The sequence below is a fragment of the Gavialis gangeticus genome, unplaced genomic scaffold (assembly GCF_001723915.1).
Source record: "Gavialis gangeticus isolate Ggan-Ray unplaced genomic scaffold, GavGan_comp1, whole genome shotgun sequence".
NCBI classification, from domain to species: Eukaryota; Metazoa; Chordata; order Crocodylia; family Gavialidae; genus Gavialis; species Gavialis gangeticus.
This window is the reverse complement of record NW_017728994.1, coordinates 60,220,603-60,247,451: the sequence shown is the minus strand read 5'-3', so window position 1 is coordinate 60,247,451 and position 26,849 is coordinate 60,220,603. Positions and strand designations below refer to the sequence as shown.

General features: G+C 45.0%; 1 long non-coding RNA gene across 1 annotated transcript; it reads left to right on the top strand.

Annotated features, from left to right (window-relative positions):
- On the top strand, window positions 1-26,770 carry LOC109287652. The gene is made up of 3 exons (XR_002094927.1): window positions 1-636; window positions 2,095-2,211; window positions 26,616-26,770. It is a non-coding gene; the product is annotated as an uncharacterized LOC109287652 (long non-coding RNA).
- Window positions 26,771-26,849: the final 79 nt, after the last annotated feature.

The window sequence follows — 26,849 nt, the reverse complement described above, 5'->3', positions numbered from 1 at the left end:
GGTATGGTGGTGAGGGGAGCATCCAAGCAGGATGCATGCTGCAGCAGGGTGGTGGGCACAAAGTGCAATGGTGTGCAGACATAGGACATGCAGCCTCAGGGGCCCACAGGACACAGGACCCCCCCCGGTGCAGGCCAGGGAGCAGGCAGTCCCTATCTACTTAGAAGTTGGACAGCTGTGATCTAGAAGGTGCCCTGTTAAAACCAATGGGATTAATTGCAAAGGTAAAATACTCCTTGGCATGAGAAAGGTCAGCAGAATCTGGTCCTGAATATTTTTATTATTATTTCTATGCTAAATACCTTCTGCATACTGATGTTGCACTAGATCACGGGTGGTGCATGAAATGAAAAACATTGCTCTATGCTTGGGTTTCGCTCTCTGCTTGCTGCCTGCTTTCAGGGTATGTAAAAAAACCTCCATCGGTCAGGTCAGAGGCACGCTGGAATGACTGCTATTCCCATACGTCTCGAACTCCAAAAAGACAGGTTTTGTTGTGGTTACTTCCTGCTTCTCTCTTTCTGCAGCCCCCTCAGCCAGCTGGGTGGCTGAGCCATTGAAAAAGAGAACCTGTTTCCTTTCATGTGTTATTGATTCATGAACAAAACAATAACTTTTCTCCTCACGGATGAGGAAGTTTGTACATAAATATTTTCACTTGCTGTTTTATTTTTCTGAACAGGTTTGGCCCAACATCTCAACCACTCACCACAGTTCATTCCTTCTCTTCACTCTTACATATGGTCTTGCTTTCCTCCATACCCTGCTCAACAATTACAATTGCATCTCTTTAGAGGCTGGTGTCAGGACTAGGGTAAGTGAGGCGCATGCCTGCAGCCTAATTAACTGGATGAACTAGCCAGGGCCAGCTGAGCCCTAGGCTGCAGGAGCAAGACTAAGTGAAGCTTCTGCCCTGCAGCCACAGTAACTGAGTCTAAGCAGCATCAGCTGAGCCCTAGCCCCTTCCCGCTGATTGGTTTCAGGTCTGCTCTTAGGGAATGCCTTTAGTCCCTAAGACTTGCTGCATGGTACTGGTGTCTAGTCCTTGTGTACCTCTTCTCCTGATAATGCCTCTGACTCCCTCATTCCCGGTTAACCCTCTGGCTTGGCGTTTGGATTTTGGTTTGACCTCGGCTTGCTTCCTGACCTCTAATGCCTGGTTAGTCCTATCACTCGGTTTCAGACTGGGCTTTGGCCCCTGCTCCTCGGTTTGGAACTAGGGTTGCTCCCAGCCCACGGGTCAGCCCTTCAACTCTGCTGGGGCCCAGTCCTGGCTCCACGCACTAGACTCGACACCCTTGAAACTGTGACAGCTGGAAGCAAAAAAGGCTGTTGATCGTGCTGCGCTGAGGACCTGCAGCTCTTTACTAGAGTAGGTCTGAGATGTCCTGATAGACCCTATTTGTCGGGCAGCGCCCATCAAGAGTCCCATTTGATTTGGACTGAGTTATGATGTCCTCTAAGACTGTATTGATGTCATTGAATCTTCCGACAGATGCCAGGTGGTTTCCCCAAGGAAACCTGCTTGGCTTGTTGCCAGTTCACCTATCTGGCAGGCTGCCTCAGAGCCGGGAGTTTAGGAGCCCTGGCAGTTGGATCTACAGGGGTTTTTTTAAGATAGCAGCAGCAGCAGCAGCAGGCAGGACACTTTTTTTTCCCCATCTTTTTTGAGCCAAGACCTTGTGATCTGTTCTTCAGACTAACCCACTTCATACCAGGAATAAAGCTGGGACCAGGTTCAGGACTGGGGGAGCACAGAAGAGAGTGAAGGTCACCCACCTTTCCTCCAGAGCCTGGAGTGGGACCTCCAATCCCTGAATCCCCCCGTTCTTCTGCTGCCAACCAAGACTGGTGATAGTCGCCCACAGCTGTGCATCTCGTTGTTATCTAGAGTGGGTACACTAGAGGATGACCTCCTATTTAGGAAATCACTCCAAAAACTAGAATAAAAAGCTTGATGGTTGCAAAAATCAAGAAGTCAGAGGTTATGAACTATCAGAATTAAGGTTTCCTGTGTCTCTTTAATTGAGCCCCCTCATGCATATGATTTATACGATGATGTTAAGATTGTATTATGGTGTTTTTCTTCCACAGGTCACTTTTTCTTTTAATGCATGGTGTGTTATCATGGGTCATCATCTGCAAGGTTGGAACCTGTAAACTGACCGCCTGGACCTCTGCCACATGAGCCAACAGGAACTGTTAGCAATAGTAAGTGGTAGTTCTCTGTGGGCCAACTCTAGATAATAATACTGCACAGTCTTTCCCTCCCCCTTCTCCCAGACTTTACCCAGCCTGTCCCAGTTTCCTCTACAATTCCCATGTTTTGTTCACAGCTCCATGTCCCATCCCTATGTTCTTGCCCCCCCAAGTCAATTGTCTCCTATCCCAGTTGCATTGCCCAAGCGTGCTCAGTTTTTATCTTCCCAGTTCTAATAGAAACATAACCTTGCCCTGTTTGTCCTCCCATGACTCTCCCATTTTCCTTGCCCCACCAACCCTGAGTCCCTCACTAGTGCCAATCTCCTTGCTTAAATCCGAGTCCCATTTTCTCTCCCCTGAGCCCCAACCTCACCGCTCTCCTCTTTCCAATCTAGTCACTTCCCTGAGTCATGTTGCCTTTGCATTCAAATCCAATCACTTCCTCCCTCACGCTGCCTGGGTGCTAATAGGGCAGGTATCACTGCAATACCACAAGAGACCTGCTCCCTGCTCACGACTCTGGGTTCCCAGAACAGCTAGAAGCAGAATTTTTATAAAAAGTCCTTCTGAGCCCTCATGGCCCTGGGTGGTAGTTGCTCAGCTGTTCTGTGAGGCTGTCGCATGCACAGTCTGATTTCATGCTTGGAGCCTGAGCATGTTCATTGAGAATAACATCTCTGAAGATCCCAGCTGTTGAACTCCATCAAGTCGCTACTGAGCATTTGTGAACTGGCTAAACAATTTGGTCTGAAATTTTCCCAGAAATGTAGCCTGAGGCAGCCACCTGGGGTGGAAAATGCCAGCCTGAATTATTCAAATTTAGCAAAGTTAAACCAACTGAAAATAGGATGGTATAATAGGCAACTTATACCAATGGATGGTGCAGTAACACCACTTGCATGATACACAGCAGTCCATTGAACCCACTGGGGGAGTGGTAAGGAAATGATTTTAAATCCCCATTAACATTGCCAAAATATAATACAATATGCAGCTTCCAATGAGGCAAAGATGTGGTCTTGTGCTAAACGGCAAGGCACTGCCCTAAACTCCATTTGTGACTTTGTCTTAAGTTATGTTACCTCTTTCCGCCCCAGTTCCTGTCTGCATAATGGGGATAGGAATCCTTCCTTCCTCCCAATGTTTATCTGTTTTGCCTAATTAAGTGCAAAGTCTTTTATAGCACATATGTTTGTCTCTAATCTGTTGGGCCTGATTTAGTGCGGGTCCACTAAGTTCTACTGGAATGCAAATAATCTGTTCAATGGGTCTATTTGTGCAATAATCTAGCGAGTGCAATGGGTTTGTATTTTTAGTAAAGCCAGGAGAGTGCCAGCATGTTACATAAAACATAGGGGCAGGGGTCACTGCCATGGGCCTCCAATTCTTGAATAGATTGACTGTCTTCTGCATAGAAAGCAAGAGGGACAGGGAGGTAGATGCCTCCAACCCTAACCATGGAAAGAAAACAGTGGTTTCAAGTTGCCAAACTCAGCCAATCTCCGAGGATCCCTGCAAATATCCTAAGATTTTTGTCGGATGTGAGAGCCTCCAAGAAAAATGGACTGTGTACTCTGTGTTGGCTTACAGGTTCCCTATGACTTTCCCTGCACTCCCAGGAGGTATATTCCCACAGAAGCTGTGCACATGCTCCTGAGACCTTCTGTTCCCCAGGGGAGGACACTGCCTGCATGACAACGTGATAAAATACCGTGTGTTAATTTGTCTGTACAGAAATAATGAAGGACAAGGTGACAGGCACGCTACACTGACTTCAGGAAAAGAGCTAACGATGTCTTGTAAACAACATTATTAAGCAAAACAATATTTCGCCTTCTTCAAATTAGAAAGGATTTTTGTTTCTCTCCCAGGAAAAAAATCTGTTTATCTGAAATGGATCAGTAGTGACCTCCAGTGGCCACAAACCCTTACTGGGTGGTTCTGATATTTTCCATGTTTTTTGACTCAGATACAATGAGCCAGATGTATTAGTTGCTTAGGAAGTTTAATCACAATGGTTCTTTATGCTAATGCATTTACAAAGATTTTAACTCTCCTTTTGGAGTGAAAGCAAAGGACTAGGCAGAATCATACAGTAAAAAAATACCTGAATCATTCTGCGGATCACCTCTCCAGCAGCTGCCTTTCTGTGGACCCCAGACCTGGCACCTTAAAATATGTCCTTTATTTTTGCATGACATTTGAGAGATCTTGTTTAGATACAATACTCTAAAACTTTCTATTTTAAAGGGACATTAAAGCAAAAGCAGTTTGAAAGGAAAGTTAGATTTCCTACCTAAGACTGTATCTTATAGTGTGCAAAGTACTGTGAGCTCCTTAGATGGACTCTGCCTACCTGTTTAGCTTCTTATACTGCACCTGACATTTGAACAGAGATGCTATCTGTACTATTATTGTTATAAATTATGTGAGGAGTGGTATATTGCTCAGGGTTTGAATCTGTAGAGAGCAGACAATAGGTCTACTATTAAAATGTATGTTTTTCAAGAGAAAAGTGCACCAAACATACATTTTTTTTCCAAGTACAAACTTCAAGGAAAAGTTTTGTGGCCTGTTTACACAATACTGGGATAGGACAGAGTCGAAAAATCCAATCCAGCTATGGATTTTGAACCCATAACATTTGAATTGCTTGGACTCTGGTCAACCTATTTGTTACAACAGTGAGAGTGATATAACATCACACAGCAGGGGGGGAGGGTTGGTTTGGGGGTTTGTTTGTTTTTAGTGTATATACTTGTGCAAGGGCAGATATGGAGGGGATGCAGTGGCGTGTATTGCACCACTGGAGCCTCCGGGGACCTTTTTAAGGTTCCTGAAGCAGGTGAAAATCCTTTCTCCCTTCCCTTTCCTGCTCAGGCTGGGGCTCAGCTGGGGGATGCAGAGAATGGCAGCTAGGATGGATGGAGGTTCTCCTGCCATGCACCTGCCTGAGGCCTGGATGGGGTAAGAGCCGCTCTGTTGCTGCTGTCCCTTCCCCAGCTGAGTCCAGTCTGGCTAGTTCTGGAGCCTTCTTGCCCCCAAACAGTGGAGAAAACAGCAGCAGGAGGCAGGGGAGTCTGGTGCGGGGAGGGAGAAGGGGCTGGAGAAGAGGAGGAGAAGGGGATTGCCTCTGAGCAAGAAGAGGAAGGTGGGGTGGAGACTTTCATATGCTTTAAAGACTTTTTCCCTAGAGGTTCCTGCAGCGAGGTCAGACCATGCTGCTGCAGGGGAAGAGGCTGGGGGAGGAGAATGCAGCTACCCCTACAGTCTGGGTTGATGCTGCTGCACCTCCCTTTGGGAAATCCTGGATCCACCCCTGTATTTGGGAATCCATTATAAAGGGCTCCTATAGACGTGCAGTGGGGCTGCTCCAATGTGCAGTAAATCCAGCAAATTAATCGAGTCTGCTGGAGCTCAGAAACTAATGAGCTCCAGCAGCCTCTGCCATCATGTGTATCAGTGCCCCCTGTCCCCCCACACTGAAAAATGGCAATGGGGGGCTTTAAATTAAAACTCACTTGATGAGTTTTAGTTCAAAGTGCCGTGCCGCCATTTTTCGGTGCAGGGTCACTGTTACATGTGATACTTTGGCACTTTTAATTAGCACAGCTCACTAATTAAAGTGCTCCCCCCACAACCTCCCAGAGCACATCTATAAATGCCCAAAATGTGCAAAGTAGTCCTGTCTGGATCTAGCAATGCTAGTAAGACCATGCTTAAATTTCATCATAAAAATCTGTTGAAAATTAAGCAAAGATATAAGTACTTTTTTGGACTGCTTGATTCTTGACAGGATCCAGGATCCTGAATTTTGGTTCTTCACATGGCATATTCACTCCAACAGGTTCCAGCTAAATACATGCATGAAGAAACACTCTGCATGTTTAAAGTGAGTCAGCTGAGTGTGATAATTTGGGAGGCCTGCAGAGAGCGCCTTTTCCCTCTCCAAGTTAGAGATGTCTGGACTGATAAATATTTTTCTATGGCATATAAGAAAATAAAGAAGCATTAAACATTCACAAATACTCTTTATTTACTCGGCACAAAAGAGGTTAACTTTTACATCTCTCTAAGAGGCAAAAGGTCATTTCTACTAAAATTTTGGCTCTGGACCTCTATAAGTGAAACTATAATAAAATACCATTTCTCATTCTTTCCCTCCGTTTAGGAAGTTGAATTTCCAGTCCCTTCTGTAATCCTCCTTTCATGTGGGGAATTCTGATCCCAGTTTACAGTACTCGTTCAACTCCATCTCAGCAGTGATCTTGCAAGGGTTATTACACTAACATTTGTTCAAACAATGCTTGGACAAGGCTGTCACATATAGGTACGTAAGCTTTGGACATTTGATAGAAATTTTCCAAAAGTTTGAGGCTGATGGGATGTGGAGTTTTGTTTCAGGACCACCTTTAATTTATACATAGAAAAGTATACAAGTAAAGACCCCTTTTACTGGCTAATGGTTTTGTTTTTGGTGGTTGTGAAGTTTGTGGAGCTCCTATATCACAAATGAAAAATGCTTTTTGGAAGCACCTAAATCAGCTCTTTGAGGTACTGCTGGTATTTTATATAATATGGCAGCCTAATAGAAGACCTTCCATTTCATAGATGTTAGGGCTGGAAGGGACCTATTACAACATCGAGTCCAACCCCCTGCTCTGGGCAGGAAGGAGCGGTTGGGTCAAGTAACCCCAGGCAGGTGCTTGTCTAATCTCCTTTTAAACACCTCCAAGGTAGGGGAAAGCAGCACCTCCCTTGGAAGTCCATTCCATATTTTGGCAACCCTCACCCTAAATATTTTTTTCCTGATGTCCAATCTAAATCTGCTCTCCTTCAGTTTATGGCCTCTGTTTCTAGTAACCCCAAGGGACATCCTGCTAAACAGAGTATCCCCTATTCCCTGCTGACCCCCACATTGTCTGCTTAGCAGCAACTAGTGTAATCTTGCAAGGGCTATTAACATTTCCAGTATGTGCTAGCTTAGTTCTGTGATTTCAAGGGTGACTGTCACTTGTGTATGTAGTCAGTAACTGCTTACAGTGCTTAGTCCTCCTTTGGGATTAAAATAAATTCTAAGGTTGCAAAGGGGACCCAGGTGGCAGCAGGTTCGCATTACATGGTAGCACAAGGTAAGTGCACACATGTGTACACAGCTAGGATTTTGATAACAATCCTGCAGTGAGTAATTTGCATATACTCCTTGGAGGTAGTGGGCCAGGATATCCTTGTTTTTAGGTGTCTTCAGTCCCACTACCAAATCATCAGAAGAACCTCCAGAAAAGTAGGCAATTGTCTCTCCCTTGCCCCCTTTCCCTCTTCCCAATATCTACTCTTGTAGATAGGGAACTTGTGTGCTCTGCTTCTGCTGCCTATGGAGGGAAAAGCCTTGCTGCATTTAAGTTGTCATAAAGCACTGGACAGTATCTCCACTCTTCTACTTCTAGTCCCACTGTAAATTTTGGAAGAATAGTTTCTTTTACCACATTCAGGGGAAAGCTTTATGAAGTAAATGGAGTTTGTTCATCCTTGGAAAAAAACACTGGAAATGAATGTCTCATGCTTCCCCTTCCCTTCCCTGCTCAGTGGCAGATGCTTCTTGGTAAGAGATAAAGTGTATAAAACTGGTTGTGATGGAAACAACAGTATTTCAGTGAGGTCTAGCTCAGAGTAGGTTTCTGGAATAACATTACTAGGTCACCGTGGGCGATATCCTGGACTTGCGAGGGAATGGACATCTTCCATTTACTATAATAGCCGGGGAGGTTTCACCCCTTGTGACTGATACCTAAATGAGAGAGTGAGGTTCAGGAAAGAAGTAGCCGTGTGTGGCTTGAATGTGTACTACTTTTTTAAAGAGCTAATACCTTCTTGTATATATTCTTTTAATCAGGAAAGCACTCACTGTCAGCCTGTAGGATTGAAGTTGAGGAGATGTTCAGCAAGGCATCCTCAGTGGAGAGATTTGAGCTCAGGGGACTAGGGTAGGATACACAGGGTTCCCATACATCCGGGTTTTCCTGGACATGTCCTATTTTTGGATCCTCCAATCTCCATCTGGGTGGTTTTTTGAAATGTGAACAAATGTCTGGGATTTTGCTCCACTCTGCTGGTGGGTGCAGGGAAGGGTGATTGGAAGCAGAGGCACCATGTGTCCCTGTACGCATGCACACACACACACACACATGGCCAGCATGCAGCTAAGCAGGGGGGTGGGAGCAGCTGCAAGCAGGTAAGTCTATGAGGGGTGAAAGTTGGAGGGCCAGGGCTTGGGGACTGTCTGGGTGGGGGAGGTGAGTGCCTGCTGGTAGTGGGGAATGGTGTTAAGGCGCAAGGGCTGTGGCAGGACACAGGGGCAGGGGGAGGTGCCTGTCCCTCCAGCTGGGGAAGGGGACACAGGGATCTACATGGCTGGACTCATGGCACCAGGGGCTGGTGCCCATGCTTGCAGGGGTGGGGTGGCCAGGAGATGTGGCCTTGGAGGGGGTGCGGGGTGGCATAGCCAGGTCACCTGGTGCGGTGCAGGAGCCCCAGTCTGAGGCGTGGGGTGCTACAGGCATCTCCTCCTCCTCCCTCCAGCCCCCACCAGGGCCAGACTCACTCTGTCACCACCCACAGAAGCCAGAGCCACTGTAGCCGCTGTCCCAGCCCAGTCAGGATGGGGGCAGCTGGAGCCTCGCTCCGGTAGGGCTGAGGGGAGCAGGGGGGCTGTGGGTTGGGAGTGAGGGACACTGGGGAGGCAGGAAGCTGTGGGCCATGAGTGTGGGACACTGGCAGCACCAGGGATCTGCGAGTCGGGAGTGAGGGGCAGCAGCAGGGACAGAGGGCTGCAAGTTGGGAGTGAGGGACACTGGTCAGGCTACGGGTCATTGGGTTGGGAGTGAGGTGTCCTTTTTTGGAACTGGAAATATGGTAACCCTAAGGATACATGCATAACACACTCAGTTGTCTGAGGTAACTTGTCTTGTCTAAACTTTTGCTATGCAGCCTAGATGATGTGTGCAGTTTGCACATGCTTAGTTTTTGGCAAAGGCTAGCAGTTGAGGCAATCCCAAATATTCCTGAAGTTATTGCCTCAGCTGCAGGTAGTGACCCATACTCTTATTACAGCGTAAAGTAATGGGCCCCCCAGTCTGATTGCAAACAGACCTCTTGCTCATTGCAGACAACCAACTGACATGCAAGAATACAGAAGCTCCTTAGAGTTCAGGGAAGTGAAGAGCTTGCTGATGAAAACTAAAAATGCCCTGTTAACGTCTCAAAAGGCACTCTTAGAAAACAAGTAGCACAGCTGTTTTGAATTATATTGGGCTGAGGAAACTACATTGTGCAGTAGAGAGTGTTATCTGGAGAATCGATCCATGGTCCAGTAATTGCCGCAACTGTCAAACAATGTGGGTCATGCTTCTGTGGGGAGCACACTTGTTGCATCGGTATAACCTGGTGGTAGAAACCGGACAGCCAAGACACATTTTCTTGACATGCAAACATAATCAAGTTTTATCGTGATGTAACTAGTTTAGTGTTTCTTCATCTCATGAAGAAAGAGGCAATTGGAGGTTCTTACCGTTGGATACAATCACTGATAACCAATTCAAGTCTGCTCCCACTACAATCAACAGGAGTCACCTACCGACATTAGTGAGAGCAGCACTACCCTGCCTGACCACTTTGGACAATACAGGGTGCATTGCATTTCCTGAAGGGATTTCCTCTGTCCTTCACAGGTTAACCCACTGCTATATTTTATGTATTTATTTCTTTTTAAACTAAGCTCTGGCCAAACTAAACTCTTAGCCAGATTTAGCCAGGCAAGGTTATTTCATAGTATGGAATACTCCCTCCTTGTTTGTCTACATTCTGACTTGAAAACTGGTCCATTGTTTTGGATAGATGGTATCAGGACTGGATCTGCTGCTTTTATTAGTCAAGCCAGACCACTTTCGATACACTCGTGGCTCCTGGGTGAGAGAGCTGGATTCATGTCTGGGACCTTCATTGTACTTCCAAGACTGGATGTTTGATAAAAGCATATACTCTTGTTGGATTGGTTAGCCAGAGAGGTTATTAATGTGCCTGCAGTGTAGGACAGGAAGCCTGAAGTCTCTAGCTAAGCCTGTGTGGTTAAATATGTAAGCATTTAAGGAGTGCCCTGGAATATATTACAGCCTTACTAAATACCTAAAGTAAAATCATAACATCAATAAGAAACTTGTATTATGAGATGAGAGATGGGTCCTCCACACTTTCCTCTAGGAAAATACGTTTTGTTAATAATGCTTATCTTTCTGGTTTTTGTCTTGTAATCAGTTTTAAGTGTGCTACCATACTGTATCTATTTGGGAAGGCCTGCCCAGACCTGCACTACTAGCAAATCTTATTAACTTGTGCCTTCAGCATGTTTATTGAATTTGCAAAATAAAGAATTGCATACAAGGAACTCTCTCTCTTTCTCGTATATGTGTGTGCGTGCGTATGTATATATGTTAAATAAGAACCTATCCACTGTAAGAACCTATCAGAAAATCAGGTTTTGATTTAACATTCCTTGGATGAGACAGATTAAGCTGGTGACAGCAAAGATTTTCTTGGTGGGGGGAAGGGGGTATCCAAACAATACCAAGTAAAATTGGTAGAAACAATATACTGAAAAAAACAAAATCACACAATGCTGGGAAATACCATATTTTTCTGATATACAACAGTGCAATTTTGCAACAGTGCAGCTGCAGGATATTGGGGTATGTATTATACATGAAGAAATACAGTAATAACAGTTTTTCTCTTTGCCAAGGAAAGCTAAAGTAACACTGTAGTGCTATATGGGGCTGTGAACACCCCCCACCCGCCCTGAGGTCTGCTACTTAGTTATTGCAACCTACCTGTAGTTTTAAAGCCCCCCTGCCTGCCCCCACTACCACTCTGCCTTTCAAAAACCGGGTATCTTATTCAGGATGATGTTGTATGCAAGAAAATATAGTAACTGTACTTCTTATTTTCCAATAATAGGACTTGATCCTGCAAACACTTACCCTCAAGAAGATGTCTTTCTCCAATGAAGTACTTGATTATGGGAGTATTATCACTGAAGTGAATTGGCCTACTTTATGGTAACTGTTGAAGATAGAAGTATTTGCAGCAAGTGTCTGGGCCCTCTGTAAGAAATACAGTATTGGCAAGGGGCTTGTGTGTGTGCATCTTAGAGACAAAACTGATAAGGCTTATACCCTGGGCCAAACCTGCTGCAGGGGGAGGATTCACGAAGAGCTGCTGCAGAGTTTGGGGCTGGAAGCAATGGGGCTTAAGGCAGCCCCACCCTGCTGCCAAGGCAGATGCTGCTCATGCAGACTGTAGGAGGTTTCAGTGCAGCCAGCAGCTAGGGAGTTAAAGGAGCAGGTGCTGCATGAGAGAGCCGTGCACACCCGAACTGCAGATGCTGCTGAATTTTGCCATCAGGCATAAATTTGGCAGTGAAAATAATAGTGGCTCCTCTCTTAACCCCTAGGTGTTGCTTGCACCAACACTTCCTGCCCAATAGCATTCTTGTGCCCCCTCTAAGTCCATGTCCACTCATTCATTCCAAGTGACATTACTGGGGTGTGTATATGTCTGTGTATACAGGGGTGTAGATTGTAGCCATGTTGGTCTAAGGACATAGGCAGACAAGTTTCTTTGGGTACATCCAATATCTTTTATTAGACCAACTCAAACAGTCAGCAAAATTCTTCTTAGCAAGCTTTCAGGCACGAACGCCCTAGCGTCAGGCTGAGGAAGTGTGTAGACACTCTTCAATTCAATTCTGATAGGTTATTACAGGGGTTATGGTCCTATTTCCCAATATTGGGAACAAGAGAAAGACTTCTTGTACTCTGTTCTTCATTTTGCCAATTCAAGATGCATAGTCTTCCATGGACAAATCTAGGATTTTAAAAGAGGGGTGCAGATGGTGTAGGACATCATGACATAACATGACAGGTATTCTTTTCTCCAGTTAGAGAGATACTAGGATCTTTACTGACATGCTAGGGCAGGGGTTTTCAACGTTTTTTAGTCTAAGTACTCCCAGTGGCCAGATGCCGAGCATGAAGGCGGGGATGGCCTGTGGGCGGGTCACCTCCCATGACCAGGGCCAGGGTGGGGTGAAGGCAGCAGCTCCCCTCTATGGGACGGGAAAGCTCATCAGGCTGGTGTGCGGCTGTGGTGGCCACTGCATACAAGTTTCCCTGCACCGCAGAGGGGCCCTCGCCCTACCCCGGCCTTGCTCCTGGGAGGCGGCGCTTCTCCATCCCCACCCTCCTGCACATACCCCCTAGGACCAATCCAAGTACTCCCAGGGGTACACACACCCCCGGTTGGCAACCCCTGTGCTATGGGCCTAGCACTTGACTATTCAGTTTGAGATCAAAGCAAAACCAAATAGAGCTTGATTGGAATTTTCACAAAGTTTCTAGACAATATATTAAGTTCAAAAAACACAAGAAACTAGGCCAAAATGGTCAAAATATATTGTTTCATTTGTTCTGCAGTCATTTTTGGCAATATGCATCTTGTACTCAAATTCATAAAAACAAAATCTAGTTATCTTGAGTACCGTGACAGTGCCTCCACTACTTTACTGTCACATGTAGAAATGACTGAGTTAATGTTACTACGGCTGAGATAAAGTTTTTAGACAGAGTTAAAAATAGTCTGCAGGGCTGTGAAATAGAAAAGAGGCATTACCAGGAATGGCTAACAGATAGCAAAGTTGCAGAAGGAAAGGATAGTTTAAATTGTGGAACATCAAGGCCATTAAAAAGGAGAGAGGGCTTAACACCTATGGAATAAAGAGATGCTATCAAGGTAGATTATAATAAGCCATAAAGTCAATTGACTCCTTCAGTGCTGCCTGAATAGAAATGCTTCTACCCCTCCACCCTCCCCCAGGCAGTTGATTTTAAAGTCTGGGTAGCCCAGGAAGCAAGAGGAGGCTTGGTGGGTGCAACTGCATGACTGCACTCCCCCTAAATCCACCCCTCTAGTCTTCAATTGTGAAGTGAACCTGGAAGCTAAGTGCTTATAATGGATAGCAAGTGGTTTTTATATCACTTATCAAAAAAGCATTTCTTTGTTCTAATTGAGGAACATCTTAAAACGTGGATATGTGTATTGTCAGTAAAAAAGAGCAGTAAGGAAATGAGAGAGATGAGTCACCAGACCACAGAGAAAGGAAATGCAGTGTGCAAGCAACCGCAGCACCTTCCCTTGTTCTTTGCTAAAGGGACTGCAGAACCAACATTGGGGTTATAGTCAGTGTAATTACTGTAAATTAGGAGTAAGGATAGATATCCTGCATAGCATGACTGCATATGTCATCTCCATTTAGCACCTACGGCAATATTTTTCTTTGTTCATTATGTCTACATCAGTATGAGGAAGGGAAGGTCTATTATCTTTAGCTTACAGGTGACGAAACTAAGACAAAAAGACTAAAATACCTTTGGGGACCTGGGACTAAATGGTTCACACAGGGAAGCCTGGGAAGAATAAGAAATTGAAGCCAGGTTTCCTGGTCTCCAGTTTACACCCCTTTACTCCATTTCTTATGCATAAAGATCTGCTGATGTACCAATTTTGTAGAAATTGGGGCTCAGAATATGGTTTGTATAAAAGCCTTCATCAAAACACTGAACTTTGTGGAGGAACAATAGCTCTGTAGCTGAACCTTGTGCAGGAGGCTTATCTCTGCAGGTGATATTTGTAGACAACAGGACTCAAAGTACGTGAAATCATGACTTGCCTGCAAGGGGTTTCTGTGTGGGTGGGCAGGGAGAGGCAATGATCCTGTGAAATGACTGCTCAATGCACCTGTCATTTCCTACATCCCCTCAGTTTTGAACCATATTGCAAGAACAGCCACTACACTTAAAACCACCTAACCTAAAAACCCTTGTTTTATTAGCTGTTCAGCATGACAGAAAGAAAAAACCATGCTGATGACTGAAGTGGGGAGAATATTGTTTCCTGACTGGGAAAGAATTACTATTGTCAAACCAAGAGGGAATTACACATAACTTGGCATATGCATGGAGAAAAGTCCTTGACACTGTCCCTTTCACTGATCAGAAAGTAGCAAGCAAGCTCACATTACAGCATCAGATATGTTGCTGAGCAGCTGGTGTGGAGGTGGTATTCATGCCTACAAATCTCTAGAGGAAAATTAAGCACAGACAATTACCTTGATAAGCCACCTATGGCACACAGGGCTTTTTCTCACCTATAAGCAGCCTACCCAGCTGCTGTCATTTAGGGATGCTTTGCAACCTTACTAACAGTATACTATACCATGTCATGCATTGCAGCTGCTGATGAATGTCCTTTCTCTACACACTCCTAGGCTCTGATCAGTTATTGGCACTGACTGTCTTTCTCAAGGGAATAACAGTAGGTTAACCGGGGATTTAGTTGCAAGGGGGTCCAAAGCCAAAGGCAGCAGATCTTGGTTAATAGCTCTGTGGTGATAGAAGGGAGATTTTCCTCCTGTTCCTCTTCCCCAAAGCGGTACAGTTGATTTACCGGCAGGGAAGAAGAGGAGAAAGAAAGCAAAGCCCCAGCTGGCTGGCAGGGGATAAGCTCACTCTGGTGTGAAAGCATCAACCTATTCCAGTTAAGGGACTGTATCAGTGATTATTTGAGTGAGGCTGAGAACCTCTTAAGCATAATTGTGATGGAGAATGTGCAATGGGGATCACAGATGTGAATTCTTCTCCCCACAGGCAGTTCTGTAACAACAGTGTAGTTTTGTGTGTGTGCATGTATACTCTCTCTCTCTCCCCCTTTCATTTTGGCCTCTATTCTGAAGTAGTTGGCCAGTTATGCAGCCAGCTACTTTGATCTGCCACACTATCTTATGCTTTTTTTTTTGGAAAGGACCTGTAGCTGAAACCTCTATTTCACCTGTGTGCTTTGTTCCAGCTGCCCTTTCCTCCTTCCATCTTGGCCCTTTAACTGTGAGGCTAAATACAGGCATTCAAAAAGTCCAAGCCTGAATTGATTCAATCTGTGAAGGTTACTCTAATCTGCAAAGATTGAACCAACTTGCAAGTGAATAGATATTCACTTTTGATTCAGGAAATGCAGGCATGAGCCCTCAGGTGCCGGGAAGCTGTGCTGACAGGGGGCATAGCCAGGCCCCAGCAGGTTGAATATAATTGGTTTAAACCCCCACCATAGCCTGCAGGGACCTCAGCTGGGGTGTGCCTGGAGGAGGGATGGGGAAGCAGCCCCTGCCAGGCATTTCCCACCCCCGCCCTCACCACTCCAGTGGTGGGGGGCCTGGCCAGCCCCAGCAGCAGTGTGAAATGAGCAGAGACAGGGGTTTAATTACCCCCTCTGTCACCTGTCCCACCAGCAGGACCCAAGCCCAGGTCTGCCTGGCTGGGGTGGAGCAGTCCATGTCAGGGCCCCACCACCTTCACTGCTCCAGTGGCTGGGATGGGAGCCTAGCCAGATGCCAGCCCAGCATGAGGCCCCGAGGAGAAGGGGACAGGGAGGGGGTTTATTCCCCCCTCCCTCTCCTTTCCCCCTGGACCCTAGCCAGGGTCTGCGCAGAGCAGCCCGTCAGGCATTTCCCTCCCCTCACTGCTAGAGCAGCAGGAGATGTGGCCAGCGCTAGCAGTAGCCTCAAGGGAATGAGGGAGGGAGGAGGTTTAATTCCCCCCTCCCTGCCCTGCCCCACCAGTGCAGACCCCAGACCCCCTCCCTGCCCCCTTCACCTCAGGGGGCCATGCTGGGCTGGCACCTGCCTACACCCCTGCCTCTGCAGCAGTGAGGAGGGGGGACTGTGACACAGGCTGATCTGCCTCAGCCAGGCAGACCCTGGCTCAGGTCCTGTCAGTGGGACAGAGGGGAAAACTAAATCCCCCTCTCCATTCTCTTCACGCTGCTGGTGGGGCTGGCCATGCCCCCTGCTGCTCAAGCAGTGTGAAATGCCTGATGGGCTGCTGCACCCTTGCCTGGCAGACCCTGCCGGGGTCTGTGCTGGTGGGACAGGAGAGGGAGGGGGCATAAACCTCTACCCTGCCCCCTTTGCCTTAATGGGGCCAGCATCTGGCCACAGCCCTGCCCCTCCTCTCGCTAGGGAGCAGAGTGGCAGGGCTAGCCCTGTTCCACTGGAACAGATGGCCCAGCCCAGCCTCAGGCTGCAGAGCATCCTGGGATGCTGGAGGACTCTGATTTAACTTAAACCAGGAACGGGTCTGGGACAGAAGTTCTATAAACCAGTTTGATCCAGGTCAGTTAAGTCTGATATACATTCAAGCAGGTTTATTTCAAACCAGTTTCAGTCATTTTGAACTCTTGTTCTGTTACAGGTGTAAAACCAGTTTCTGATCACTGAAACCAGTTTATGTGTAACTTCTGTCCCTAACCTGAATGTTTATCTGTGGTTGTCTCTTCCTTTGACTTTGATATTCTGCTAAGAACAAATAAAGGGCAGTGTATATTTATAGTATTGCCAACTCTCATGATTTTTGGTGTTGTTCTTAAATTCTGTGCTTCAGGAATGTGAAAAACGTAGCTCTTCCTTTTATATATAAAAGAAGTATATATTTCCCTCCACTCCATCCCCACCATCATGGCAGAGCTCCACCACCTCTAGAGAGCATAGCCAGGGGGATGCAAGGCCAGCAGCACTGGCTTCACACCCCATCCCCCCTCTGTTCCCACTGTCATGGCAGTGCTCCATTGCACCGCCACTTCCACTTCCTGTCCGTAATGCTCCTGGAGCACTCTTATTGGTTATTGAAAACCACATATATATGCGCGCGCGCGCGCGCGCGCGCGCGCGCGTGTGTGTGTGTGTGTGTGTGTGTGTGTGTGTGTGTGTGTGTGTGTGTGTGTGTGTGTGTGTGTGTGTATTTCCTAAGTGAATTCCTTTTATGTATATATATAAAGGAAAAACTTAGCTCTTTCTTTTCTATACATAGAAAAGAAAGAGCTACGCTTTTCACATTCCCGAAGTGTAGACTTTAAGAACAATGCCAAAAATCATGAGAGTTGGCAATACTGTATTTAAAAAGAAAATACATTCTTGCATTTACTATGCTGTGTTTCCTCTAAAGTAGGTTATTTCTGCAAGGTACAGTGTTGCCAGGCTATGTTTAAAGCTAATGAGACACAGATCAGCATCTCAGAAGTCAATTAACAAGACTGTTTTTTCTTCCTTCCAGTGACTTGTATTTATGTATTATTAATTAAATGAAAGACCTCTGTGTGTGGTGTATGCCTGTAGTGTAAAAAATGTTGGTCCTGTTAAGGCCCTAAACATTAATTTCCTAAAAGACCCCACTGTGAATTCAAAGTGCTGCCTGTTCCTTCAGGAAAGTAATCAAACTGTAGTTGCAGTAGAAAACATGGATATTTGTTTAACTAAACTCCATATGCTTCACCTGGCTGCATTTCATTTTCTGTCTGTTTTCCAGCGCTCTTACCTTGCGTATGCAAAGATGGGAAGAGTGATGGGGGGAGGGGGAACGGGGGCTGGAGAGGGCTGCTTTGTGATAATAGGATGGCCAGTTTCTGTGCTTGGATTCTAGAAATCTCATGTAATGCTGCAGCAATAAATTTGACATTGGACTCTACAGTGGCTATTGTTCAGAATAAGGGACTGAAACTGGTATATGAAATGCACTTTCCATTTTCTTCATTCCATCTAACAATATTACTGACCTTCCTGCCCCCTCCAGGAGCACAGTTATTTCTGAACCCTCATGTAAAAAGTCATTCCACTAATCGATTTGCGGTTCTTCAGGGTCCTCAGTAAACTCTGCCCTGCCAATAGCATTTCTGCTGTGACAGGCCACTACTGCTGCCTTGCAAATGAGCCTCCAGCTGGAGTTTGAGTGAATTTCCTCCCCATATCACATGCCCTTGTGCTGCCCCTTCCAGCCTTTCATCTCTAGGTCCTGGCTCCCTTCCCTGCTCCAAACTCAGTCTGGTGCCTATTCATCCTGCGCCACCCAGATTGCTGAGCACCGTCGCTAGGGACAAAGGAGTCAACTTCAGCATGTGCCTGGCCCAGGTTACTTGGATTCAGCAGCTGTTGCTACTGTTCCCAGTCCAGCCCTTTCCTTTGTCCTGCTACGGCTTTCAGATCCAGGACCTTTTCCAACTCTCCAGCCAGATCATGGCTACCTGTGCCTAGCCTGAAAGGGCTCCTCCACTCTCGTGCCCCCCTCCTTGCAATGATCATTCCAGTTAAGTGACAGTAAGTCCTTCACAGCATTGTTCTTCCTTTTTTCCCAAGCAAAGCAAGGGGAAAATTTGGGGGTCTGTGTTCCAGAATCAATGCTTGAGAACCACAGAATCAGCTAGAAACTATTGTACAGTCTGGATAAATGCCTTGGCATTAAGCAGCAAGTAATATAGCTTCCAAAAAAGAAAATTAATCTGCAGCATTTTTGTGTTAGATTGGAGCAAGGACGGTCTCTGTCCTGTACCTTTGGTGATAGCACAATGGCTTTATAGCAGTGACTACAGCTCACAATTATTTCTATTGCAGTAGCGTTTAAAATATTGCATTAACTTTCTTTTATTTTAATAATAAGGGGTCTTATTTAAAAATGTATTTCCTGAGTAATTTTAAGACTTTGGTAATATTACCCAAGGACAGCATGTAGAAGTGTGCACTGATTATATTACACCTACATAGTGTTTTCTGACTCTCTGGGGCCAGTATAAATTTAAAATATCCCATTAATATTAAACATATACCATAAGTATACAGGACACAAAAAAGGTCATGCTAGAGTTTTAGCTGGCTCTTCCATTTTTTTCTGGCTTTTTAAAATTGTAAATGTGCTGCATTAATAGTTTCCTGCATCAGTAGACTACTATTATTAAATACATTCTGTCCTTCTTGAACCAAAGACATTCGGACCATACATTTTGAGTGAGATATAAAAACATAAGGACTTTAGTTCATACATTTAGCAGCATGTGAGAGCAGAGATCTTTTTTGAGATCACAGGATGCAATTTCAATATAAAGCATTTAAACAACAACAAGAAATTATGTATTGACTAGGCTTGAGGCTGATCTTATCTGAGGCTCATTTCTCTTTAATAACCCAATCAATAGGGTTTTATAAAAAGCAGTGTATTTCCTGGTGTTCTAAACATATTTTTTTCCTTTTTTTTTAATGACAAGCAATAGGGCTGGTGAAAAACATTTGAAAATTCAAAATCTTGACAAAGAAATGAGAGAACTTCTACTACAGTTTTTGGTTTTTTGTTGTTCTTGTTTTTACTTTTGCCCATTCTCCCATGGGTATAATTAGGAGGTAGACCTATAGTCCTAATATAAAACTTGGATTTCATTTCATTTTCTTGGCCTCACTTTATATTGACTGTGAAGTAGCCTTATATGGATGACAAAGTCTGGCAAAATTTTCTAGGAAGCCATCTGGCTTAAGACAGATTATTAGGAGATTATTTCAAACTAGAAGTATTTATTCAAGTTGTTAATTTTTCAGATCAAGAATTAAATAAATATTTTTTTTAGTTGACACTGAGCTGCTTCAAAGTTCATTTTCTGTATTTCCAGCAACTGCAGAGAAGAGGAGATACTGTTTCGGCAGGGTTTAAAAATACTTTGTAGTTTAGTAGTGGGAGGAAACTGTATTTTCAGAGAGATGTTGAGGATCCTGGACAGGTTTGTCACCTCTTTAACCTGTAGACAAAAATTTTGCTTCTGTAGTCAGCTCAGTATCCTTCTACATTTGGAATAACTAGAGTTAGGAGCTGAGAAACAATGGAAAATGGAGCAGAACAGAAACCACACACACACACACACACACACACACACACACTCTCTCTCTCTCTCTCTCTCTCTCTTTGCTGTCTGGTTTACTCAAGACATAGCAACATAGGTCCTTGGAGTCTTGGGTATTATTCCCTGTAATGGGGGATGAATGCTCAAAGTAGCATTTTGTGGATTGTTTTGGTTAACCACTGCTGGAGAATGCAGGGGACTGGATTTGATGGCCTCAAGGTTAGGGACAGAGGTTACACATAAACCAGTTTAAATGCTCAGAAACTGGTTGAAACCTGTAACAGAACAGAAGAGCTGTAACAGAACTGGGCTGGGCTATGCTGTCTGCTCCAGCAGAGGAGGGTTGGAGGGGAGGCAGGAACTACCCACCCCCCTGCTGCCCGGCACACCCTGGCGGGGGTCTGGGGCCAGGGAGAGGGGTTAAACCCACCTTCCCCCGAGTAGAGCTTCCCTACCCTGCTCAAACTTACTGCTGGGTCCCACTTTGGACTACAAATCCCAGAGGCACCTGAAAGCAGGAAGAGGAAGTGATGAGCAACCTGGGAGAGTCCTGCTGCTATGATTCTGGACTGCAAATCCCAAAGACCTCAGGGGCAGCAGGAAGAGGCAGAAAACACAGCCAACGTTGGCTATGTGCCAGAAAGTCATGCTCTAGCACCCCCCAGCTTCTGGCCTGAGCCACTGCAGGCATGTGGCTGCATTTCCTGAATCAAAGGTCAATGTAGGTCCAGTTGTTTTTTAGTTTAATACCTGTAGTTTAGACTAATCTGCAAAGACTGAATTAATTCAGCCTCAGGCTTTTTTACGGTCTATACTTTAAGAGTCAGTCCCCTTCCTATGTTCCTAAGTGTTAGATCCAGGTATAATCCTGTTAGAGCAGGCAATGCTATAGTCATCTGGCATTTTAAAGATTCCCTGACTGAAGAGAGACAGGAATGGTAGCGTTAGGTTTTTCTCAGGTGCAACGTGCTGTATTAACATAGAGCGCATTAGTGTATATGTCCCTTGACAACAATAGAAGAACTTATTTAATAAGCAGAACAAGTAAATAGCAGGCAAAAAGATGTGTAATCATAGCCCTACAAAGTCACTGGCCAAACTTCTATTGACTTGAATCTGATCCATGGATTCCTAATATAATGGGAGAGTGTTGATGATTTCAATCAAAGCAGCTATATTTGTTGATGGTTGGGGGGCTTCTAGTTAACCAAAAAGCCCATAATGCTCAAGATTTAAATATTTTGCTCAGAAAGAAACATTAGAAAATGGTGAGAAGTGAAAAAATGAAACCAAATTTTTATCTTTACAGATGCTAGGACCCTGGTATGTGAAAGCTGACTATGCTAAAACTTGGGTTTCAATTCACAGCATGTGAGAAGCCCCACAAGCATTAACCTGCATAGGATTGGGGTGGTAGATGGCTAGTCAAAATAGATGGGTACAAAATACATATGCTGCTACTACTACTATGATGGGGAAATAACAGGAGATAAGTTCAAACTATAATATGAAGCAAGCCAAGGATTTATTTTAAAGACTTCATCATCAGGATCTCTTCATGTTTTTTCTAGATATCAGGTGCTGAAATGTAGATGCAAATTGAGATAGAGTAAACAAAAAAAAATTTCACAAGACTCTCTTTCCCAAAGGAAATCTCATGGATCTTGACAAAAGGTCCCAGTGAATTCCCTGTGTATAAAGTAGTTGATGACAAATGACAGAACTACACCAGTCACCTTGCTAGGCCCCAGGCCTCAGTCTTTAGTTATTAAAATTTAGATTAGAAAATGCTTTTAAAGGCAAACACAGCATAAGCAGAGGCCAGCATACCAGTCTTGTTCACAGATTACTTCAACTGCACAAATAGAGAGAAATCCAGTAATCCACCTAGTACAGAGAATGTGAAAATGATTCTTTGCTCTACTTATACTGTGCTTGAGCACAGGGGTGAAATACAGGCTGGTTAGAGGCCCTCCACAGTACTCTAACCTTTTAGGCTAGGGACAGGCATTACACACAAACTGATTTAAGTGATCAGAAACTGGTTTAAAGCTGTAACAGAAGAGATTTTCAGTTTGAAAATGGCTGAAACTGGTTTGAGATAAACCTGGTTGAATGTAATATCAGACTCAACTGATTTGGCTCAGACCGATTTATGCAATGTCTGTCCCAAACCCCTTGCTGGTTTAAGATAAACCAGACACCTGCAGCATCCTGGCATGCTCTCTGGGCTGGGCAGGGCTCTCTGTTCCACAGCAGGGCTGGCCCCTCCCCTCTGCTCCCTGGCCAGAGCTCTGGCAGAGACTGCAGGCACAGCAGGGTCTGCCTGGCTTCCCCCTGCCATACCTCCCCCCTTGCTGCTCGCTGCTCAAGCAGGAAATCCCCCTCCCTCCCATCTCCCACAGCACAGCCCCTAAGAAAGTGGTATGCTAGCTAATGCCGAGAGGTTTATGTGTGTGTGTCTCTCCAATTTTACTTGGACAGGCACACAGAACAGGGGCTCTTTGGAGCTAATCAACAGGTTAGCTGGTAAGCTGTTTAAAAAGAGTTTGAACTGATGGAGAGAGGCTATTGTTTTGCTGATCAGGTGATAAACACTGTTATCAGCCTCTTGCTGACCTGCTTGCCTGTCAGTTTGCTGCAGACAGTATAAAAAAGCAGGGAGGGAGATTGAAAACCTCCATATCAATGACAGATGCATGCGCTGCACACACCCCCTTTCCTCAGAGCGCTAGCACAGGTCTGGGGTCTGTAAACACTCCCCCCCACCCTCCTTGAGCATCCAGTGGGGGAAAGCCTGGGACTGTGCAGGTAGATCTTCCTAATTAGAGGTCCTGTTGGGGCCTGGTCATGCCCCCTCCCCTCCCCCTCAACTGAGCACTGTACAGGGGAAGGGAGGGTTGCTCTAGTGCCCCCCAGCTTCTAGCCTGACACACTGCAGGCATGTGCCTGAATTTCCTCAGTTCAAAGAGAATGTTTGTCTGGTTACAAACTGGTTCAGCCTAGCAGGGTTAAACTAACCTGCAAAGATTGAATCAATTTAGGCTCAGGTTTTTTGAATGTTTGTCCCTAGCTTTATTGGAAGAGAGGAGGTTGGGGCCACTGTTTGATGCTGCCAGGTAAGGATGCTTTTGTATCCTCTGTTTTGTGAGTTGAACCTCCATAGTTCAGTATGATAAGGGACAATGTTGTGCAGAGAAGGGGCACATAACCCTCTCTGCATCTCTGAAGGGATACAGCACCAAGGATGAAGCAGATGCTAGAGAAGCAGGGACTCTAGTTTCAGATTAACATACATGAGCTTAAGTAGGGTTATCATAGGTCCAGGTTTTCCCAGACATATCCTCTTTTTTGGCCCCCTGTGCTGCATCCAGGTGGGTTTTTAAAATAAGAGCAAATGTCTGGGTTTTTTGCATTTCCTTTGCTCTCTCAGGCTGGCTGCTTGGGGCTGGGAGCAGCAGATAAGGTGATTGGCTGTTGGGGGTCATGTGCTCCCCGTGCATGCCCTGGCAAGCCAGGTAAAGAGACACTGTGTGTATGCATGCATGTGCGCACACACGGGTGCTGCTTGGGCCGCAGGGCTGGGGGGTAGGGGTCTGTGGGTTGGGAGTGAGGGGCACTGGCAGGGCTGGGGGGGCAGGGGTCTGTGGGTTGGGTGTATGGGGCACCAGCAGGGATGGCAGCAGGGGGCTGCGGGTCAGGAGTGTGGGGCAACAGCAGGGATGGGGACTGGGAGCTGTGTTTTGGGAGTGAGCAGGGGCTGGTGGAACAGGGGCTTAGGAGTGAGGGGTAGAGGCAGGGCACGGGCATATCACTGCCACCCCACAATCATATGTCTTCCCCCTCCGCTCCCCCCAATCCCAGGTGTCCTCTTTTTTGCTGCTGGAAGTATGGTAACCCTAGACTGTGCATGGGGCCTTATATGGACCCTGTTCACAAAAGCAAACTGCATCCTTGCAGCGTGAAATAACATTCAATAAGGGCCTTCTGGGGGAATAATTCAGGATTGCTTTTTATACAGTTCCTTTGAACACTCTTCCTCAGTCAGAAACTGCTTTGGACTAATCCAGGAAGTGAGCCAGGTATAAAAAACACATCTGAGGTTGTGGAACATCTAAGACTTATTGATCATAGTGTAATTACACTTGAAATGTATTAGGGGAAGTAACTAAAACAATCTTGACTCTAGGAAAGCTGATTCGGGAGCATACAAAATAGCCTCAGGGAGGCTGATTGAAATTCTCTTCTGATGTAAGGTGAATCTCTTTCAAAGAAGAATGGGAAACACTTGGGGGAGAGATACCTGATTGAATTCTAAATGGACTAACTTGATAATAATGAAGCCAAATATAACACCTTGGCTGGTGCATAAATAAATACTGTGAGTGCAAGGCAGACGAATATCTAAAGGAGCAAAAGAAAAATATGCAGTTGCATATAAAAATATTCTGGACTTAAGTTATAATGACGAGCAGAAGCAAAAGTCAATCAGAAATGATAATGGAAACAAATAAAGGAGAAAGAAGCAGTGAATTAATTGCATTTTAAAAAATAAAAAATTTTTACCCAAGAAAAGACATATAAGAGGCATCTAGTTTCCTAACACAGTGAAGGTTAAATGGTGTTCGGATAGTAGTAGAACGTGACCGAAAACAAGATACATAAGCTTGACTAAGCATCCAGCATACTGAGTGCATATATTTTCCTAGGTAGTTATTCTACCAGTATGGAGTAGGGTGAGAAAATATCAAGGAGGGATACATCCTCAACTGTCATAAATCTTAGATCTATTAAAGTCAATGTCCACTCTGGATCTAGGACAGTTTGTACCAACTGAGGATTTGCCAGTGGTTATTCATCTAGCACAAATGCATTTGAAATCACGCGGGGATAAAGGGTGTAGCCGTGTTGGTCTAAGACAGGGGTGGGCAAAATTCAGCCCGGGGGCTGGATGTGGCCTGCCAAGCCATTCTATGCGGCCCGCAGGGCCCCTAAAAATGTAATATTTATCTGCCCCTCACTGCCTGTCATGCGGCCCTCGATGGCTTGCCAAAACTCAGTAAGTGGCCCTCTGCCCAAAATAATTGCCCATCCCTGATCTAAGAGAACAAGCAGTCGGTGTGCTAGAGGTGATATCTTTTATTAGACCAACTAGACAGTTGCAAGAAAAGGTTGCAAAATTAGACAGTTGCAAATAAAGAAAAAAAAATGTGCAACTGTCTAGTTGGTTTAATAAAAGACGCTACCTCTAGCACACTGTTTGAAATAATGCAGTCACCGAATGCATTGGTCTACTTTGGGGTAGAGGACTTTTTAGCTCATGACTAAAAACTGCTGGAGGGATCTGGCAACAAAAATAGTTTCATAGTTTCTATGAAACTGCCAGAGAAGGGTACGGATTGTCATCAGCTCAGAGTGTGTGCTCTAGAGGGAAATTGCAGATCAGCATATCCAGTTTCCCCAGCTGAGTCAAGCATAGATCTTCCTCGGCGTTTCTACTATAGTACAACCCCTTGGCACACTGCACGAGACTGGAGGGTGGGTTTATTTGTTAGTTTAGCCCTTACAGTTGCAGAATTGAAAAGAAGTCTGGGATTGCAATCTGGATGATGTCCAACTAAAATGTATACAGTTACGTGATATATTTTGATCCTGCTGTTTATTATGGCAGTCACTAGAACTAACAGAGAAAAGGAGACCACTACTTTCAGCCCTGCACAAACACAGTATAAGTAACAATTCAGAAATAATTTTTGTCTTCTATATGGTTTCTCTTCCTTTTTTAATGTTTATACATATTAATATGAACAGTATTCTCTTTTATTCAGCCCAGAGAGATCAGTAGTATCCCAACTTGTTCTGTCTTGGAGATGTGCTACATTAAAAAAAAAAAAGTGGGGTGGGGTGGGGAGCACAGGAAAGAATCTGGGGAAGACATTCTTCTCTACAAATATTGTAAAAGTGGCTGGTGATTTCAGTAAAATAATGAAGAAATTTGCCTTCATAACTTCTTTCATTTCAAGGAGCACTTGCTTCATATGTAGTCAGAAGAAATTCAGTCATACTTTTATTTCCTATCCTTTCTTAAGCTTGTGATGGTGACTTCCACCCCCCCGCCCCCAACTATCCCATGACAGGCCAATTCTAACACGTGCCTATCAACTGCCTTTGCTGTGTTGTGTGGTGTTTGCTGAAAAGCCTCTTAACATTTTGTCCTCCAGAAAGCACTCCAACCCAATGATGACTGAAAAACCTAAGCTTGCTCCCAGTGTTTGCCATTCTTTTGCTCACTGCATATGAAAAGTGGCTTAAATACATTTGTCTGTTACTGAATCCATTTGGACTGTGCTGTCCTAAATTATGCCTTCGTTCACATTTTGCCATTTTATCCTGTACCATTGTTCCAGTATCTTTCAGAACAGTGACATTTAGACGTACAAGCCTGTGATTTCTTTTAATTTTTTTTTGCACTCTATGTACTTTTTTTTCTTAAACGTGATTCATAAAGGGGGAAAAATAGAATGGATGTTATTTCTGCTATATAAAAGATGCCTGAAATTTCCTCATCAAAATAATATAATTTTTTTTCCCTTTATTTTTAGGTTTGGAAATCTCAGGTGTGTGTATATAGGGCGTGACTTGCTGATTTTAGGTAGTCAATGAGACCTAAGTCTGAGCAGAGAGGATGTGAATTGCCACAGAAGCAGGATGGGTGCATTTTGTTCTGCAAAAGTGTGAGTGATTCCACAAGGTGCAGGATGAGAGAACTGGGCCTACTGCTTTACTCTTTTCCTAGGGTATCAGAAGGCCAAAAAGGGTGAAACTATAGCCTGTTT